Below are 18,852 nucleotides of genomic sequence, written 5' to 3' on the forward strand. Positions count from 1 at the left end.
TCCATGTGACTTCCTAACCACTAAATGTAAGTTATTTCTATTTTGAGTTTTTTAACTGTGAAAATAACACGTCACTTGATAATTCTCCCAATGCTTTTATGATCGCATACCTGCATTTGTAGCTCTAGTTTCTGTTCGCCTGGGTGTCAGACACACAACAGTCACTTTGGGGGTTCTAGCTTATAAACTTTCCAGACTGGCCCTGAAGTTTTGCACACATTCGAGCTATAACCAGAGTATCATCTCCATAAGAATATCATGTCACACTCACAGTTACTCAGTTATCTAAAATGGCTTATTGGGAAGAGAGATGCTTTTGATTACTAACTTTTGGCATCCATGACCAACTGATTCCTACACTTGTCTTTTCAGTGATTGTGGAAAATTGTGCTAACAATTTGAAGATGGTTAAGCGTCACCTAAACTCTCCTTCAATCTCGTCTTTAAATAGGTTGGTTTTTAGGTTCATTTCATAATAAGTAAAGAAACAATAGAAGAGATGGTTTTATGGGAAAACATATTTGGGAACTTATTATCTGAGCCAAAAGATTTGAGAAAAAGGAGGCTCCCTCTTCTTCATTGTTTTTGACCTTAAAATGTTTTGGTTATACTGACTACATTCTGCAGCAAGTAGACTTGGTTAGAAAATATGAGAGTAATGTCATTCACACAGTATTTTATGGACCATGATAGGAAGTGTGTAAGCAAGCAAATGCTTGGAATAGCAAATGGCAAAATCTAATACCTACAACTATAATGACCCAAAGAAATGTTTCATCAAAATAAGTGCTTAGAATTTTTCTGCCTGACTTAATGGCAGTGGCGGGGCATGAAGGAGGAAAAAGGAGGTAGCATATTTCTTCTGGCATAGCCCGTGAAAACGGCTATTAATTTATTATTTATTTATTTATTTTTTTAACGTTTATTTATTTTTGAGACAGGGAGAGGCAGAGCATGAACGGGGGAGGGTCAGAGAGAGAGGGAGACACAGAATCGGAAGCAGGCTCCAGGCTCTGAGCCATCAGCCCAGAGCCCGACACAGGGCTCGAACTCACGGACCGTGAGATCGTGACTTGAGCTGAAGTCGGACGCTTAACCGACTGAGCCACCCAGGTGCCCCAGAAAACGGCTATTAATTTAGAACCCACCCACTAATTCAACTCCATGGCTAAAGGAGATGAAAGGAGGAACTACATACTGCAAGCCAGCCTGGTCCTTGGCTTGACTAAGAAGTGCTATATTTGTCTGCCAGTAATAAGTCACCACAAACTCAGTACCTTAAACAACAGAAATGTATTTGCTCACAGTTCTGGAAGCCAGACGTCCAAAATCAAGGTATCGGCAGGGTGGGTTCCTTCTCGGTGGCTCAGAGGCAGAGTCTATTCCACGACGTTCTTCTGACTTCTGGTGGCATGTGGAAATGCTTGGTGCTTTCTGGCTTGCTGCTGCACAGTGCTACTCTCAGTCTCCATTTCCACATGGCCACCTTCCTTCTGTGTCTGTCTGTCTCTATGTCTTCACATAGAATCCCCCTGTCTCCATATGTCTGTATCCAAATTCCCCTCCTTATAAAAGCACAGCAGTCACTGAATTAGAGTTGATCCTAATCCGTTAAAACCTCATCTTAATTTAATTACATCTGCAAAGACCCTATTTCCAAATAAGGTCATGTTCACAGGTACCGGGGGGGGGGGGGGGGGGGGTAACACCTTCAGTACACCTTTTGGTGTGGGGGGGTGCTGGCTAACTTAACCCATGATTCTTCTCAAACTTTGCCACATAGCTGAATCACAAGAGCAGTTTTAAAAATACTGATGCCTGGGTACAAAACCCCAGAAATTCCAAACTAGTGAGCATGAGGTACAGCCAGGGCATCTAGATTTTTCAAGTCCCCCAAGTGATTCCAATGTGCAGCAAAAGTCTCAGAACCACTAGGCTAAAAGATTCTAGTTATTAGTTTCTCAAAAGGATATTTTAGCATAATGAAGTATGTGTTTCAATGAGAAAAATCTCTTTTCCTTTAATCATTTTGACAAGAATGAAAAAAAATATATCAAAAGTACATGATCAAAATGAGTGACATGTAATCAAAAAGAATTTTATAAACTTACCACTTGATGCATGTTCATTCCATGAACATTTTTAATGTGTATGGTGTGCTGGGCCATGAGAAAGGTGCCGAGGTAGGCATCAGAACCTGAGATATCAGCTGCTCACCCACCAACCTGTAGAGGAAGGAAAGGGTTCATGGTGTTTGGCTGGTTGTGACTAGGTACAGAAATGATTCCTTTCTCACAGTAGTGCTCAGTGACTAGCAAACAGGGGAAACAGATCTTATTTTTGTAGATCAAGTGACCATCATGAGATATTCTACAATGACGACAGAATGGATCACTCTGTGTTATTTTATATCTATGGCTACTCATATTAATGCCTTACCAGATTATTACAGAAAAAGTATTTCAGTGGGGTAAACTGGATGAAATAGAAAACTACTTCTTATGTTGCCTTTTTCAGAGACTGAAAAACCCATTTGATATAGATGCCTATAAATGTTGTCAAATGTTATTTCATACTACTCTGTAGGCTCATAAGGATCTGATGGTAGTCGCTAAATCAACACAAACTTCTCCTTGCTTGTCTCTTAGCCGGCGCTGCAATGTTTTCTATCTAGCACAGTAGTTCACCTCAACCTACTCTGTATCATTGTTATGGACTGAATGCTTGTGTTCAGCCAAAGAATTCACATGTTGAAATCCTACGCCTTAATGTGATGGTATTAAGGGGTAGAACCTTTGAGAGGTGCAGAGGTCATGAGGGTGGAGCCCTCCTGAAAGGAATCAGTGCCCTCTACAGGAAGAGACCATACAGCCAGCTTGCACTCTCCTGCTCCCACATGAACACACACTCTCTCTTTGCTCTCTGCCATGTGAAGATACAACAAGATGCCATCTGTAAACCAGGAAGAGGACATTCACCAGAACCCAACCATGCTGGCACCTTGACCTCAGATTCGGAGCCTCCAGAAGTATAAAAAATAAATGTTAGTGGTTTAAGCCACCCAGTCCGTGGTAATTTGTTCTAGCAGCTAGAGGCAACTAAAAGAATCGTTATTTTCATTCTTTATACTTCATACAAATACACTTTAAAAAAAATACTTAAAAATACAAGTTCCTTTATTCACAAAGGAACACTTTTTGTTTTTCATTCTCAAACTCCCCTGTGAAGCATTTTCTTTTGCCTCAAGTTTAGAAAATGCCCTTTATCTCAAACATATCAGCTAAGCTGTTTTTAGGTATGTAAAGAATTTCAAAGATACACATAGAGCAGAAGCCCACTTTTAATGACAATAAATTTACCACTGTCAAAAATTAGCATCATAATAGCAATGTGAACAGAATTAAAATATAAATATATAAATAATATTTTCTACATTTTAGCATATGAAAAAATCTTCATCTTTATTCCAAGAAATGTTGGCAGTCTTGGGGAAAGCATTTTAGATAGACTGATAAAATAATTATTAAAACCCATACTAAAGAAACAATGAAATAAAATCATGGAACGTAAACCCACTTTGAACAAAGTTCATATTTTCAATGAAGTGACATATATATAATAATTTTTTTTAATGTTTATTTATTATTTTTGAAAGAGAGAGAGAGCAAGAGAATGAATGGGGGAGGGGCAGAGAGTAGAGACAACAGAATCTGAAGCAGTCTCCAGGCTCTGAGCTGTCAGCACAGGGCCTGACACAGGGCTCAAACTCATGCACCGTGAGATCACAGCCTGAGCCAAAGTGAGACACTTAACCAACTGAGCCACCCAGGCACCCCAATAATTTCTTTTTTAAAACATGATCATATTTAAATGGGAAAGACAGTGTTATTCTCATTTATACCTGAGGAAAAGAAAATAACATAAATAAAGTTACCAAATTTGAAACCTGCATTGCTTTTGTACAGTCACATACATTAGGGAGTCTTTATATGCAGTTGTCTTTAGGGTGCTAGGTTATAGGTTTTCTTTTTTGAAATTTTTCTTTCTTTATTTTGTGTGTGAGAGAGACAGCACAAGCAGGGGAGAGGCAGAGAGAGAGGGAGAGAGAGGGAATCCCAAGCAGGCTCCATGATCAGCACAGAGTCCGACGTGGGGCTTCATCTCACAACCATGAGATCACAAGCTGTGCTGATATCAAGAGTTGATGCTTGGTTGACTGAGCCACCGAGGTGCCCCTAGGTTTTTAATTTAAGAGCTGTGAACTTCAAATGGCCCCATTTTTTCACAGTTTCCAACAACCTCATCCCTACCAAAGTGCAATCGCTAAATTGCTAACTACGTTTGTGGACACCCTCTTTACAAACTTTCTTAACCTTGTCACTATGTTACCATTTCAAATTTCCATGAAATCTACCTTCAAGAAACTGATGGAGAGGAGCCAAAGACTTCTGATCAGAGAGAGAAGAGGACAGGTAGCAGGCTCCCTCGCTCTACCTTCCCTGAACTGGGGAAAGTTACATAAACTTTATGTGCCTCAGTCTCTTCTTCTGTATGAGAAATTAATATTTATTGAGATTGTACTCCAGACTAGTCACTGTAAACCCAGAAGAAGTAAGTTGAATTCTATGGTTTCATAAGTAATTCTAAATACTGTTTTTAACTCCCATTAATTTATATCCCTAAAGTTTGGAATGTGCCAGCTGGCTTATATGTTTGCGTGAAATTTCTGGACCATATCCTAGTTCGTCAAAGTCTAGTCTGGGGACCAGCAGCACTGGCATCTTCTCAGAGCTTGGTAGAAATGCACAGTTTTGGGCCTTACCCCAGGCCTGCTCAACCAGATTCTGCATTTGAATCAGATCCCCTGTAGCAGGCATTATTAAAGTGTGAGAAGGGCTGGACTAGATGGGTAACAAAATCTACTCAAACTTACAGGGATGTACACAGAGCAGAGGCTGGCATTCAACCCCTGGATTCAAAGCCAAGTCCTGCTACCCATACCTTGCGTAATCTCCGAAGAAAGAGCTTCCAAATACATAACTTCACTTTTGTGTTTTAGTGCCTTCATCTATAAAAAGGTGGTAAAACAACAGTTATTCCATGGGGCTGTTGTGAGGGTTGCAAAGTACTGTGTACAAGCAATTAATACAGTGCCTGGCACATTGGAAGTCCTTTCAATCATTAAACATTTATGGTACACCTATCATGTATATGTCAGGTACGTGCCGGGGGCTGTGAACGCAGCAGTAAACAAAACAAAGTCCCTACTTTCGTGAAGCTTTCATTCTAGCGAGGGATTCTGGCAATACAAAACAGATGTTAATAAAAAAAAATGTCACATAGGGATATGTTCTGCGAAGTATAGAGAATGACAGCAGAGCCACTGTAGACAGGAAATTCAGCAAACTTCTTCAGAGGAGAAAACAAATGAGTAGGTACCTGAATTTGTTATGTTTGATTAGTATTCAGAGCTAAGTCCCAGGCACAGTGCTAAGCATTTTATATGCATTCAAGTTTCCAGAATCCTCCAATTTGACCCTCTCACCAGAAAAGTGGAGAATTTGCTTGAATAAGGATATTCACTACACAATGAGACATTTAAAGTGAAAATTTCATGAAAAGATTTTTTTGCTTGTCTTATCCAGTCATCGCAGCCATCTTATTTTTACTCTGGCTTGGATTCTGACAATGTATTAATACTTTTTAGTTTGACTGAAAGAACCCCCTGAAACATGCACCCCGGCACTAGAGATAACAATTCCATATGCTCAGCAGCACGATCGCTACGTCTGGACATGAGCAAGAACTTTGTGATGGTAACGTGGCAATGTCCACAGGACCTGTCTTTCCACCCATGGAAACTGAAAGGCTCCACACCTCTTTTTATAGAAATAGGTATGTTTTCGTAACTTGGCCCCATTCCAATTTATACTTTTACCCGAGAGTGTCAGGCTGTGGATTTAGCAGATATTTTCCTTCTTTTTCTTTTGCTACACAATAAACAGGCAAACAAATAACTGTTATGTGGTGTCAGTGGCATGAAATGGCTTCTATATTCCAACACAGATGGGGTATCTTAATAATGGGAAGATGATCGCACACTTTAAAGTGCTTTGATATAAAAGGTGCCATATAAAAAGGAAGTTATTATTCTTAGTTATAATACCCTAAAAAAAGGATTTGCCATCTAAATGGCTGCTGAAACTTAACTGCAGAATTGCTTATAATGCTACAATCAGTTGAGGCCAAATTCAATAAAAACTCCATCCGGCATTCACACTGAGAAGACCCACATGTGCCTTTAATTTTTTTTTTTTTTTAATTTCCTGGGCTTCCGGCCCAGAAATTGGATGGGAATTTTATTTAAACCTGCTCTTGTGTATCAACTTTTGGTAAATATCAGGTTTTCAGTTGACTCACATTATGCTTTACATTTTGAGCAAAGAGAGGAAATAAAATGATGCGTATTTCTCTAAATACATATATTTATACACCTCTTACCTGTTCTGCCAATGAAACTGTGGCTCACACTAAATGTTCATCATAACTCCTCCAAATTTAAGATGCCCCCCCTTCTGCTGCAACCATAGATTAAAAAGTCCATTAAATCCCTTTCCAGTACTAATCAGTTTTCACCAGCATAGGGAATGTAATCTGAGTTTGGAAATGACTAATTATTTGGAGAGGGTGGTGAGGGGTTCGGCTTTAGATTTCTAATTTCGGAAGCTTCTTTCCCATTTTCCCCCTGTCATTTTGCTGCCTGGGGCCACATCCCCCTCCTTGATGAAAATGCTCTTTCCCTTCCCGCCGGACAGGGTATACACATATGCATTAGAAGGAAAATGCATTATAAGGCATCAACTTGAAAATATTAAGAAAAGAAGCACTCCTTTTGATGGATGTGGGCATGGCAGTAATTGCACCTGCTAGGTGCCAGGCATCAGCATAATTTGCATGTGAAATTTTCTCAGTTCCTTCCAGAATACACCAGTTCTACTCAATAAAACATTTTGTCACACTCGGGGGGGTTGCCAACATGTTCCCAGATTGCAAGCAAAAAGATTATTTACAGTAACCAATAACAAGTGAAACGACCATAAACAACCTTTCCATACCTGTTCTATTTTTTTTTTCTTTTCCTAAGTAGAGAGACTTTAAGGAGCCCAAATTTACTGCAATTTAATCCTGATGGGAAAAAGCACATTATTTTATTTATAGTAGCGTGCTGTATCTATCCTTGCCTCCCCCCTTTTCAAACATAAATAAAGCCACCTTTTGTTGCTGTTGTTCGTAATCCAGCCACGACGCTTAACAGGAAAAGTTTCCCGATAAAGTGAGAAGTTGGACAAAAATGGCCAACATCAGAGAAAGTGACCCAGTGTATTCCAGGACCCTACTGTGTGTTCATGGGGGGGAGAGAAAATCACTGCTGAAGTAGTTCTGAGGGGAACCCTGTCCCGCTCAAGCCTTTGACGCAATTTCTTCTTACCACTGAGACTAGTCAGTGCCCTGCCTGTGGGGATGATTGTAGGGACCCCTGCCCTACACCTTACAGACCTGGGCTCTGCCTTTTGTTTTTTTACCACCCTCCCCCCACCCTTAACCAGAGTTTTCCCGGCAATTCAAATTCTATTCTGAATTGCAGGGGACCAGGCAGGGCTACTTATTTGGGGGGTAAAAGAGCAAGAATGAGAAATAGTCTAAACAGGCATTTCCCTTAAACCCCCTCTCAGGTCTCTTTCACCCAGAGTAATGTCCTTGATGATGAGTTTTGTCCCCTGACAGGAGGCATCACCAGGAGAGAAGAGGAGACAGGGCTGGGAATTTGTTAGGCCTAATTAAACAAACATGACTAGATTTTTTTTTTTTTTGTACCACAAAGGGAAAGTAAACTTATGATACCATTTTAAAACAATGTCAAAGAATTATAAAATTCAGCCCCAATTACAGTTTTACTCACAAGGAGCATTGTTAAAACGGTATCCTAGGACATCCTTCTAGAAACTGTGCACACATAAATATGCATACAGAGATGCTCAAACGAGCACAAAAACTGTAACTATGTTTCCAGAACTAACTTTTCTCCTGACAAGACCTCTTGAAGGTCATTCTATGCCAGTAGTAATACATGTACCTCCCTCTCTGTAAATGCTGCTTTATATCCCAAAGTATCCCACTGTATTTTAATTAGACGCTCTGTTAATAACGGACAGGAAGGTTGTTTCCAAATGTTTATCACTCACAAGTAAAGCTCGCTGAACAACCTTTGCCCGGGCACTGGAAGGAAGTTTCCCCAATGCGAGGGCTTACGAATCCAGCAGGCTTTCACCGGAAGTCAAGGTGCTCTCACCAACCACTGCCTGTATGTACTTAGCCAGATGCAGGTAAGACCCACCTCACAGGGCCCTTGTCAGAACACAATTGTGATTATTCTTATAACTGACGCATTGAGGCCTTAGGCAAATTAATTTCCTCATCATTAAGTCAGGAGACAATAATAGATTCAGGGTCGCTCCGGGGACGCCGTGAGCCAATTCCCTTAAATTGCGCTGTCCACTACCTGGTACACAGCGAAGCCTTAATAATTATCCGCCTTAATAGGACAGTGGCAAGCTCTGCGCACTTTTGGCAGCGCAGCTGTAGGAGGCTTTCCTAGAAGTGGAATTCCTACCTTTAACCCCGTGCTCCCCAGGCCCCAGCTGTGCGCGCACGAGGCCACCAAGCGGTGACAGGCTGACCGCCGCCCCATCCCGCGCCGCCGCCCAGGGCCCTGCGGAGGCCGGACGCACGTGGGCGCACGCGGCAGAGCGCAGGGAGACGCGGGCTCCTGGCCGGCGCGGGGGCGCGGGGGGCGCCGCCGGCGCTAGGCGCGGGACCCCGTTGGCTGCTCTGCCGCGCTTCCCGCCCCTCCCTCCCGCCCCTTCTCCCCTCCCTCCAGTGCCCGCGCTGGAGCCGGAGCCTGGGCGGCGGAGGCGCAGGCAGCGCTTGCTCGGCGCCGGCAGCAGCCACAGCAGCCTGGCGCGCGGCGGCGGCGGCGGCGGCGGCGGGCGGGCGCCGCAGGCTCGGCCAGGAACGGCGCGGACCGGGCAGCTGCGGCGGAGGCTCGCGCGGGCGCGCACGGCGGCCCCCCAGGCCCCGGAGAACGGCGGCCGGCCCACCGGCGGAGCGGGCGCCTCGTGCGCTGCAGAAATCAGGTAAGTCTCAGAGTCCCGGCTTCTTGCGCCGGCCCCGGGCACTACGGTGAGCCACCTGCCCTGGCAAACTTTACGCACCGGCTCCAAGGGTCCTAGCCCTAAAGTTAGTTTGTTTGCGGGGATGTGCCCCCGACGAGTGGAGAATAAAAGATGCGTCTCGGAGCAGATTTGCTTTGGGGAGATAATTTTTTTCTTCTTGGGCGAGGATTGGTTTCTAGGATGGGAACACTTTGCATCTCCACCTCCAGCGTGGGGAAATGCGAGGTGGGTCCCACTGGCTAGCCCTTAGCTCAGCGGATTTGGCTAGTGAAGTTGGAAAAAAAAAAAAAAGTTGTGAAATGCAAGGGTACTTAAAAGAAGAATCCTAGGTCCGCGGTGCAGGGGGTGGAAATGTGATACAGCTTTTTGCCAGAAACCTCTCCCTGCTCTCCAGCTCTGGGGAAACTAGGGCGGAGGATTCTTCGGTTAGCGACCAAGTTTTCCAAGCCTCATTTTCTTTCCACTTTTCAATCTGCAGTCTTGGACAGAATCTTCTGCCGCGTGTGTTTGCCAGGTTTTGTCTGGAATGGGCTGTAGTCCAGGTTTCCTGAGCTCGGACCTGGTCTTGGCTGCTTTTCTCTTCTCTAAGGAGCCGTGCAAAGCTAACCAAGCGGCTAACAGACTACCAGGAACGGAAACCAGGAAGTGTCAACTGGGTACCCCAAGACACAGCACCGTTTAGAAAATTTTTTGACTGATTGAAATGAATGAACAGCTTATGGGCTGTGCTTGTGCAAAGCCCCGCACGACCCTCCAATCCGCCTGTCCTTCCCTGTACTGCATTTACTTATTGATGTACAACAAGGAGATGTGCCCAGAGGAATGATTTAGTAACAAAATGGTACCGGCTAAGGTGAAGAGAATCAATTTCTGGTCCGAGCCAAAGAGAGGGGGACAGACAGCTCTGGGAAGGGGGTGGCCAGTTTGTTCACCTGAAATCATGATGTGAGGAAAACAGAGCCAGAGAAAGCAACGCAGAGAGGAGAGCAGGGAGGGGAGATGTGTGATGTTCAGGAGGGAGGTCAGAAACCCCAGCTCATATGGTGAGTAGGTAAATCCAGAAATAATTTAAAAATGATTAAGCAGGAATATATATATATATATATATATATATAAAGTAGGAGGACTCTACAAGCTGTGGTTTCTGTTTACCCCCACAGAGATGAATATCACACGAGCCGAAAAAGAATCTTGATCTGTAAATAGATTAAAAAACAAGAATTAATCAGAACAATGAGTCAGAGCCCTACAGTGTTTGAAAGGAATAATTGCCTTTGGAACAGCTATTATGTCTCAATACTGAAGTCAAATGTGTTACTTTTGCTTTGCTAGTTGTGTTTACTAACAGTAACATGGCTTTGGCTGCAATTACCTGACATCTGAGGTTGTGGTTTTAACCCTTGGTGGGCTGTGGTACCAGGGAGGAGGTTCTGTAGGTTAATATTCATATCCATTTGAGCAACATTTACAAAGTGCCTAATATGTGCCAGTCACTGATTGCAATGGGACAAGTTCTGGTAAATGTGGTTCATAGAAGATATCTGATAGGGTTCAGCCTTGCCAGTGGAAATATATTTGCTCAGGAATCAATGATCTTTGAGTGTTTGCTTCAAGTCAGTTGAGATTCAACATGTAGTTTGAGGACCCTCGAAATGATCACTATCCACCCGGGAGCTAGAGTGAATTGCTACACATTTTTGTTTTAGGTAAATGGTGAGGCTAAATGCATATGTGTGGCCCTCCTGTCTGAAGGTGGTATAACAGACACAGTGGCTAATTGATTTGTAGGGCAATAGATGCAGGCACTGGCTGCCTCAGACAATAACATTCACCTCCATGTTCTTCTCAATGTCTGGATATCAGTAATGTTAGCACAAAGACATGAAGGCATTAAGTCCATTCTCCAAGAGAGCTCTCAACTTTTCAGCATCCTTCACAACCCACCCGGATAGCCTGATTATTCCTTAAAATGGCAGCAGAACATTTAATAGGACCAAAGTGCTGAGCAATTTCACTTGGAGCAAAGGCTCCAAGGCAAAGGCTACGGACAGCAAGCTGTAGCCTTTCCATTGCTGATTTATGTTCAGTTTTATCACTGTCACATTTCATATATGCCCAGTTATTACAAACTAATAGCCTCTTCGCTCTGCTAGCAAAATAAGCGTCCTTCTCTTTTATAAGTTCCTAACTCCTCACACATTCGGTACGCATCTTCTCTGTTTTTACTGCGTAATTTAAGTGTGAAACTTGAAGTTCTCATTAGCTCTTGAAATGTTTTGTGCCGAAATGGTATACAGATATAATTGCCCCTTTAAAGCTGCCAGTTCTGTATATCACTGTATTATGCACATGGCTGGTTCAGTGGTCTGTGTTTTTCTAGTCACCGGTTAGTAAGGTCTTAGCAGTAAAATAATGTTAACTCCCAGTACGGAGACAGTTAGATGGCAGGAGGATTAATTGATGCTGGCCATGTTTGCTTGCCATCTCTGATTCAATTACTGCCACCAGTTCACTTTCAAGCCTTTTGATCTTAGGGAGTTTGTCTCTTTAAAGGTGAGTTTTTCAGAGGTGCTCCTATGGTTTTAAAATGTATTTACAAGTCACTTATTCTGGTAGACTAGTTCTTATGCTTGATAACACTGCCTGAGATACTATCCTTTTTGCAAAGACGTTTGGCAGTAATTAGAGCATTGGGCTGGCCACAGGATAGTTGAAGACAGAACATTTCTTTGAAATTAAGGTGTAACAGATCTCAGTCTCAGATCTCATTTGTGTAAAAATTTCAGGAACAAATCAACTATGCTAAGTGGTTTTTGGTTTGTAGCACCACTCCCCCATTTATCTACTAAATATAGCGGAACATTTCTTTTGAAAATTTGCTGCAGGAGCAATCCTCCCCCTAGTCGAAACTTTGTATGCCAGGTTCCAATCCATGGTACATTTTTATTTCTCCCCTTTTATGTACATGTTATAAACAAGAAATAAGGGTTTGTAATAGAAGTGCTGGCAGAACTTTATGGCATCTCAAACAGCTCTGCTACTTGGAATGTAAATATTTGTAGAATCTTTACTGTGCAAGAAGCTGCCTTGCAAAAAGTGAGAAAAAAATGACTCTTTTATTAAGTAGGATAAAATAATTCAGGAAGTATGCATATTCCTTATTGCAGACATATTGGCATTCTGAGTAATAGATTATATATGTTATAGCAACTCCATAGCCCTCTCTTAGGTGCCTTTATAACTCAGATTGTAAATTTTCTGTGTTCTAAAACAGGAGAACAAATTTGTCCCATTTGTTTTTCTAACTTGCTTGACTTTGATTGCCTTTCAAATGTTCAGGGATGAAATCTGTAATTCAAAAACCACTTTGATTATATTGCTGATAAATGAGGCTGTCAGTATGCTATCTGTGGGAAAAAAGAGTGCTTGGGACCATTACAATACTTCAAATACTCTTATTCTAGGGAATTAGTCCAACTCAGATCTTGTGCGTCCTTTCGATTGTGATATTTCTCAGATTTGTCCACTTCTGTCCATCTCCACTCACATGATTCTGTTTTATTCCAAATCACTATCTCCTCCCAAGGGAAAACTGCACTGGTTTCCCTGCCTCCTCTCTTGCTTCCTCCCCCAAATCATTATCTGCACGCTAGTCAGGGCAGTATTTTTTTCTTAAATGTAAGTTAAATTAATACTCCTCTCCTCAAAGCACTTACATGATTTTATATTGCATTCAGAACTATTAAATATCTACAAAGCCATGTAGGATTTAAACACTACCCCTGCGTCCAACATCATCTCATGCCATGCTTTGGGGAGAAAGAACTTCATAGGCTTCTCTCCATTGTCTGCAGTTTTGTTGACCTCCTTCCTATCTTAGGGTTTATTTTATCCCTTTGCCTGGTAGCCCATTCTATCCTTTACCCCCAAACACACACACACACACACACACACACACACACGCACGCACACACGCACACATGCACACCCCACATAGAGTTTGACAGCTGATCACACCTTTGGTCACAATATAAATATTTATTGAAAGAGTGCTCTCTAATCCCTCTGCTTGTCTCTTTTTGTTCATATCGCCCAAAGCACTTATCATAACTTGAAACTATCTCCTCATCTGATTCCTTGTTTACTATTCTGTAACCATCTTATGAACAGTCACCACATCTGTTTTACTTACTATTGCAAAGCAGCTTCTATCACAGGACGTGGCTCACAATGGAGTTTGATAAACCCATGGGAACTATGCTTTTGGGGGTGCTGAGTTTATAACATGTGGCTGGAGCACCTCTGTGACCAGAGATCCTGTCTGTCATGTTCATATTCAGCAGAGGTCTGCAGCTGACTTGTACAGAGTGTTCTGTCACCTTGCTCTAAGATCTCTTAGAACTTTTGGATATCTGCTACTTCAAAGCCATTGTGTCAGAATGGGAATCATCATTTTCCCTCCCAAGCTGGTTGTAGCATAAGGTGATACCTTCTTTCATCTTTTCTCATTGTGGTCCTCAAGGCACATGGCACCAAGTGGTCTTTGGTACTGTCCTCTTTTGTCCCTGCAACCAGTCAACTGATTAAAAATACAAGAACATTCATTTGTGTGATTATCCACCAGCCAGGTTCCAAGCCCTTTACTGCCTTTGCAGTTCTTACCTAAAGTTCTTACTAAATGCAGCAGATCAAGAAACCACCTTCCGCCCCTCTCCAGTCTTTCTGACACATGCTGCTGTATTATTCCATGAACCAGAAACCTTGTATCATTGGACACCCACAGCCTACAGAGAAAATGCCACTGATGGAGCCTATCTGCATGAGACTTCTCTTTTCTCACCCATCCTTGAACTTCCAACTTAACAGAGCTTTTTAAAACTTTCTTGAAAACTCAGGATGTTGCTTTTGGCTTCAAGATTCCTGTACCCTTGGCTCTAACTCCAAGCCCCTCATTCACATCTCAACTCATGTCCACCCTTAATTCACTGTTATTTTTGCCAGGAATGCTCTTTAATTCTAATCCTACTGTTTCTGGGAAGCCTTTAGTGTCCTCCAGATTAGGTTTGGAGGTGTGGCTTCCACTCTCAACTATATTTTAAAATTTTCTTCTTTAGAGGGATAATGGATTGGAATTCAATTGACACTGTGCAATTGTTTAATATCTGTCTTTCCTGATAGTCTGTGCATGGAGTGGCACGGCATATTAGGGTTTTGGTGACTGTTTGCACAATCAAAAAAGATGAGCTGATCTCTTTTATTCACGTGCAGTTATACTATAGTTATTTATGTTATGGCTTCTTTTTATTGGACTTAAAATTTTTAGTGTATAATTTAAAGATTTTATTGTATTTTGCACAGTTTTGGGGTGGCAAACTATTAATTGACAACAGATGAATATCTTGATATGGTCTGAACTTAGAAAAATTCTGTGACAAACATATGCCCTAAGGGGGCATAAGCTTTGGTTGTCGGTACTGATGGCTGGTCCTTGATGCAAGGGTTTTAGTTTAGTGCAATGGGAGTAATTTTGGAATTCTCAAGATCCATTATTTATTAGAGTAAAACAATGAATATGAAAGAAATAACTAAATGCTTCACAACAAATCAAAAGTACATCTTCCTAAACTATCAAGAGCTACATAGTTATAAATGGGGGAAGACAGGCTTGTGGGCATTTAACAGTCTTACCAATTGTCCTTCAATAGAAAGCCCCCTTGGGGCACCTGGGTGTCCCAGTCCATTAAGCATCCGACTCTTGATCTCAGCTGAGGTCTTGATCTCAGGATCATGAGTTCAAGCCCCGCAGTGGGGTCTGCACTGGGTGTGAAACCTACTTAAAAAAACACACACACAGAAAGCCCCCTTATCCTTATAGAGATATTCCATATCTCTCTCACTGCTTCCCAACTAAGTGATCTTTCTAGAAACATTAACTGTTCTGTTGAAATAACGGGCATTCCTTGATCCTTTACAGGATTTTCTATTTGTCGGTGATGAGACCTGGTGACTAATATTTTTAAACTTTTTATTTTAAAGCAACGACACTCATAGGGAGTTTCAAAAAATAGTACAGAGAGGTCTGTCTGTCCTTCACCCAGCATCCTCCCACAGTGGTATTGTGCTTTGGCTATAGTATAAAATCAAAACCAGGGAATTGACATTCGTGTGCTACTGTTAACAAGACAACAGACCTTATGTAGTTATCAGCATCTTTTAAGCCCGACTACATGAGTGTGTGTAGCTCTGTGCACTTGTACCCCATGTATGCAATTGTGTAGCTAGGCTTTGAATTTAAAGAACAAACACCCTGATAGCTGCAGTTCCCGTGTTAAACACACTCTGATGTAATATTTTTGCAAGTGGCTTCTAGGTTTCAAGTAGTCCACTTGGATGGACCTTTTCCCATGCAAATGTTTGTCCTGTTGCTCTTAAATATCATGAACTCATTCACCTTGGAGTTGCCTATATGTAAAAGTTGCCATGGAAACAGAAGTCTTGGCATTTTATAAAGCAGGATGTGACATTTGGGTGGTTCTCTGTGGTCATCAGCTTGGGAATCTGTGTTTACTTGCCATATGAGTTTTAAAAAGTTCTGCAGGTAAGTGTGTGTGTTTGTCAATGTAATCAGATTTGGACAGGATTTTTATGCCACCAGGGCCACGATCTTACTGAATATTTCCTTACACTTTCTAACACGAACAGACTCCTGGTCCATTTTTGTTCTTACATAGAAATAGTCACTCTTTAAAATAACTTAACATATTGCAGAAGATGGTAATGACCCTTTTCAGGCAATTAAAATCAACCCGAACAATATAGCTAGTGATCTAATCTGATGGCTGCTACTCACTTGGGCTGGCCGCTTCTGTGAATGTAAAGCAGCAGAAAGTTGCTGATTACCAATCGTTACCAATTGCAGTGAGTATTCTGAAGGCTCTGGAATACAGATAAGGCCCATTTATACCAAAGTCCGGCGTGTGCTACAGCAGACAGCACTGCTGTTACCACTGCCCATTCCCTTTGCCTACAAAAGTGTTTACGTTTATATATGCTAGGCAATTTGTTGTATTCTTCAACTATTCTTAGTGAAGCTTTTTTGTGTTGCTAAGAAAAACCATCCAAAACCTGTGTGTGTCAGCTGGATAATTTTGAAGTTTGAATCTTGCAGGCCAAAGGTTTTCTCTCTTTCTCACTTTCTCCTACCATTAGAAAAAATGTTCTAATGTGCAATGGAAAGATATACATGTTTATGTTTAGTACTAATTTACTGGATTATTTCACCAATATTAAACAAAGATCACCCCTATGGAGTTGATTCTGTAGCACTTAGTGGCAATATTAGTTTTTAAAAAGAACAAAAGAATGTCTATAAATATATATATATATATGTATATATATATATATATATACATATGTATTTGGAAGGGTTTTATTTGAAATATATGTGTATATATATTTGGAAGGGTTTTATTTGAAACAAGCCACATATTCTGTGAAGATGCTTGTAAGTGGAAGGCATATTTCCATATAATGGGAAATTCTGGAATATAGATGTTTCTCTTTTTAGTCAAATATTGCCATGATTGTCTGCTGCTATAAATGGTTTTGCATTATGACTTGCTTGGAAATATCTTCTGTTGTTTTTCTAGAAATTAGTCACAGGGTTTTCCTCCTGAATCATTATTTTTATTCTTCCATTTTATTATTAATAATCTGATTATGTCTTATTATTCCTGTTCCCGCCCCACTTTGACCACACATATATAGACATAGACACACACACCACCAAAGTCATAGACTGGAATAAGGAATAGAATTAATACCAAATTATAAAATTCAGAAGGTAAGAAATACAAATGTTTTGTAAGCATTAACCAGAAGAGAATAAAATCAAATGAAGGGGAGGAATTTTAGATTGTATATCAGATTAATACACCATGTTATGTAAAGTTAGCCCTTATCTTCCTCCTCCTCTTTCTCAGATGAGTTCTTAGTTTCCTTCCTTTCTCTCAGGTTCTATTTTTGAATTGACTCTTCAGTACTGACCCCAGTGGGTAAATGTTTTCAACTGTCTAATTGAAAAGATTACATCTATTTGGAGGGTTCTTTACAGGGGCAAGGAAAGTGGCTATAAACGTGATCAAACTCGGTCTTCAGAGAAAAATATTGGTAGAAAAAGAAAAAGCGCACATCAGCCCCTTGGGAGACTGTTTGCAAAGCTGGCTGCAACCATACCTTTCTTGGCACTTTGCGTACTTGCTCCTGTCTTCAAGCAAATAAATCCGTTTCCCTTCCCTTTGAATCTGGGCTGCCCTTTTGAATTTGAGCAATAAAAAAAATGTAGCCAAAGTGGTGTTATTGGGAATTTTGAGCCTAAGCCTTAGGGTGATGGGGGCTTATGTTCTTGTTCTCTTACTGCCTTGAAACCTCCACGTAAAGATGTCCAGGTTTGCCTTTTAGAGATTGAGAGGCCACCTAAAGACAGAACCTACAGCCAATATTAGCTAATGGCCAGAATTGGTAGTCAGTCACACAAGACCATCAGTCCCAGTTAAGCCATTGGATGATTGACTTACATGAATGACATCAGGCAAAATTAGCAAACAAACCACGAAGCTGAACTCAGGTCAAATTCAGAATCATCAGAAATAAGTTATGTTTAGGTTATTAAATATTAGGGTAGTTTATGCAGCAGTAACACACATAAATACATGTTCATAATTTTAAAAAGCACGTTTAAAAAATGTAACTAAAGGGGCTTCTAGGTGGCTTATTTAGTGAAGCTTGTACAGACCCTTGACTTTGGCTCAGGTCATGATCTCAAGGTTGTGAGATCAAGCCCTGTCTTGGGCTTCATGCTGAGCATGGAGCCTGCTTAAGATTCTCTCTCTCACTCTCTCTCTGCCCCACTTGCACATGTGCATATATGACACTTTTTCTCTATCAAAAAATGTAAGTACATATTTTTAAAATGTGAAGTCTAATTTCTTTTTGTTGTTTTATAAGTATATCCATCAACTTTTGTTTGGTAAGAAATAATCCAAAAATTTCTTAGGCTTCGGAGGACAGATATTAATCACCTGCCTGAAAAGCTGTGGGTCAGAGTTGGGTCAGCATGGTTCTCTTCCATGCTGTGGATTGACTGTGTCCCTGCTCCATGTGGCTTTTCATTTTGGGCTCCGGGCAGAAGTACAGCCACACAGTGTATAGCATGGCATTCCATCCAGGCCTACCAGCGTAGGGCTTTAGACACCTACCCATGTCTGCTTGGTAGATAGGCTGCTAATAGCTCGCAGGTTCATCCCTCACTGGGGAACTTCCCTTTGCAGAGGGAACTGTCTCAGGCAAGGTTATGCTTCCTCTTAGGTGGTGTCCATGCCAATGAGAGGCCGCTGCCTGGGTACAAAAACCTGATCCCTTTGCTTTAATTTAGGACAATTCTGAAGCCTATACCAGCTCCAGAAAGCCCCTGAGGATCAACAGAGGCCTCATGTACAGTACTTAAAATTTCAGGATCCTTCTTTGCCTCATCATGCTTTTTTTTATACTTTTCTTTTGAGAGCATTCTTTTCTTTCGAGAGCATTCTTCAGTAGACCCTTCTCAGCTCAGATTTTGTTT

General features: G+C 41.5%; 1 protein-coding gene and 1 long non-coding RNA gene across 2 annotated transcripts in view; one reads left to right on the forward strand and one right to left on the reverse strand.

The window, feature by feature from the left end:
• Window positions 1–1,129: 1,129 nt before the first annotated feature.
• Window positions 1,130–8,792, reverse strand: LOC113594666 (uncharacterized). The gene is made up of 3 exons (XR_003415089.2): window positions 8,672–8,792; window positions 2,112–2,225; window positions 1,130–1,565 (listed from the first exon to the last, which is right to left on the reverse strand). It is a non-coding gene; the product is annotated as an uncharacterized LOC113594666 (long non-coding RNA).
• Window positions 8,793–9,055: 263 nt separating this feature from the next.
• Window positions 9,056–18,852, forward strand: part of CNTN3 (contactin 3) — a 339,764-nt gene continuing 329,967 nt past the window's right edge. The window contains exon 1 of the mRNA XM_015066053.3: window positions 9,056–9,194. The gene's annotated coding sequence lies outside the window, so the exon portion shown is untranslated. The remainder of the gene's footprint in view (window positions 9,195–18,852) is intronic.

Source organism: Acinonyx jubatus, chromosome A2 (assembly GCF_027475565.1).
Source record: "Acinonyx jubatus isolate Ajub_Pintada_27869175 chromosome A2, VMU_Ajub_asm_v1.0, whole genome shotgun sequence".
In the NCBI taxonomy this organism is placed as follows: domain Eukaryota; kingdom Metazoa; phylum Chordata; class Mammalia; order Carnivora; family Felidae; genus Acinonyx; species Acinonyx jubatus.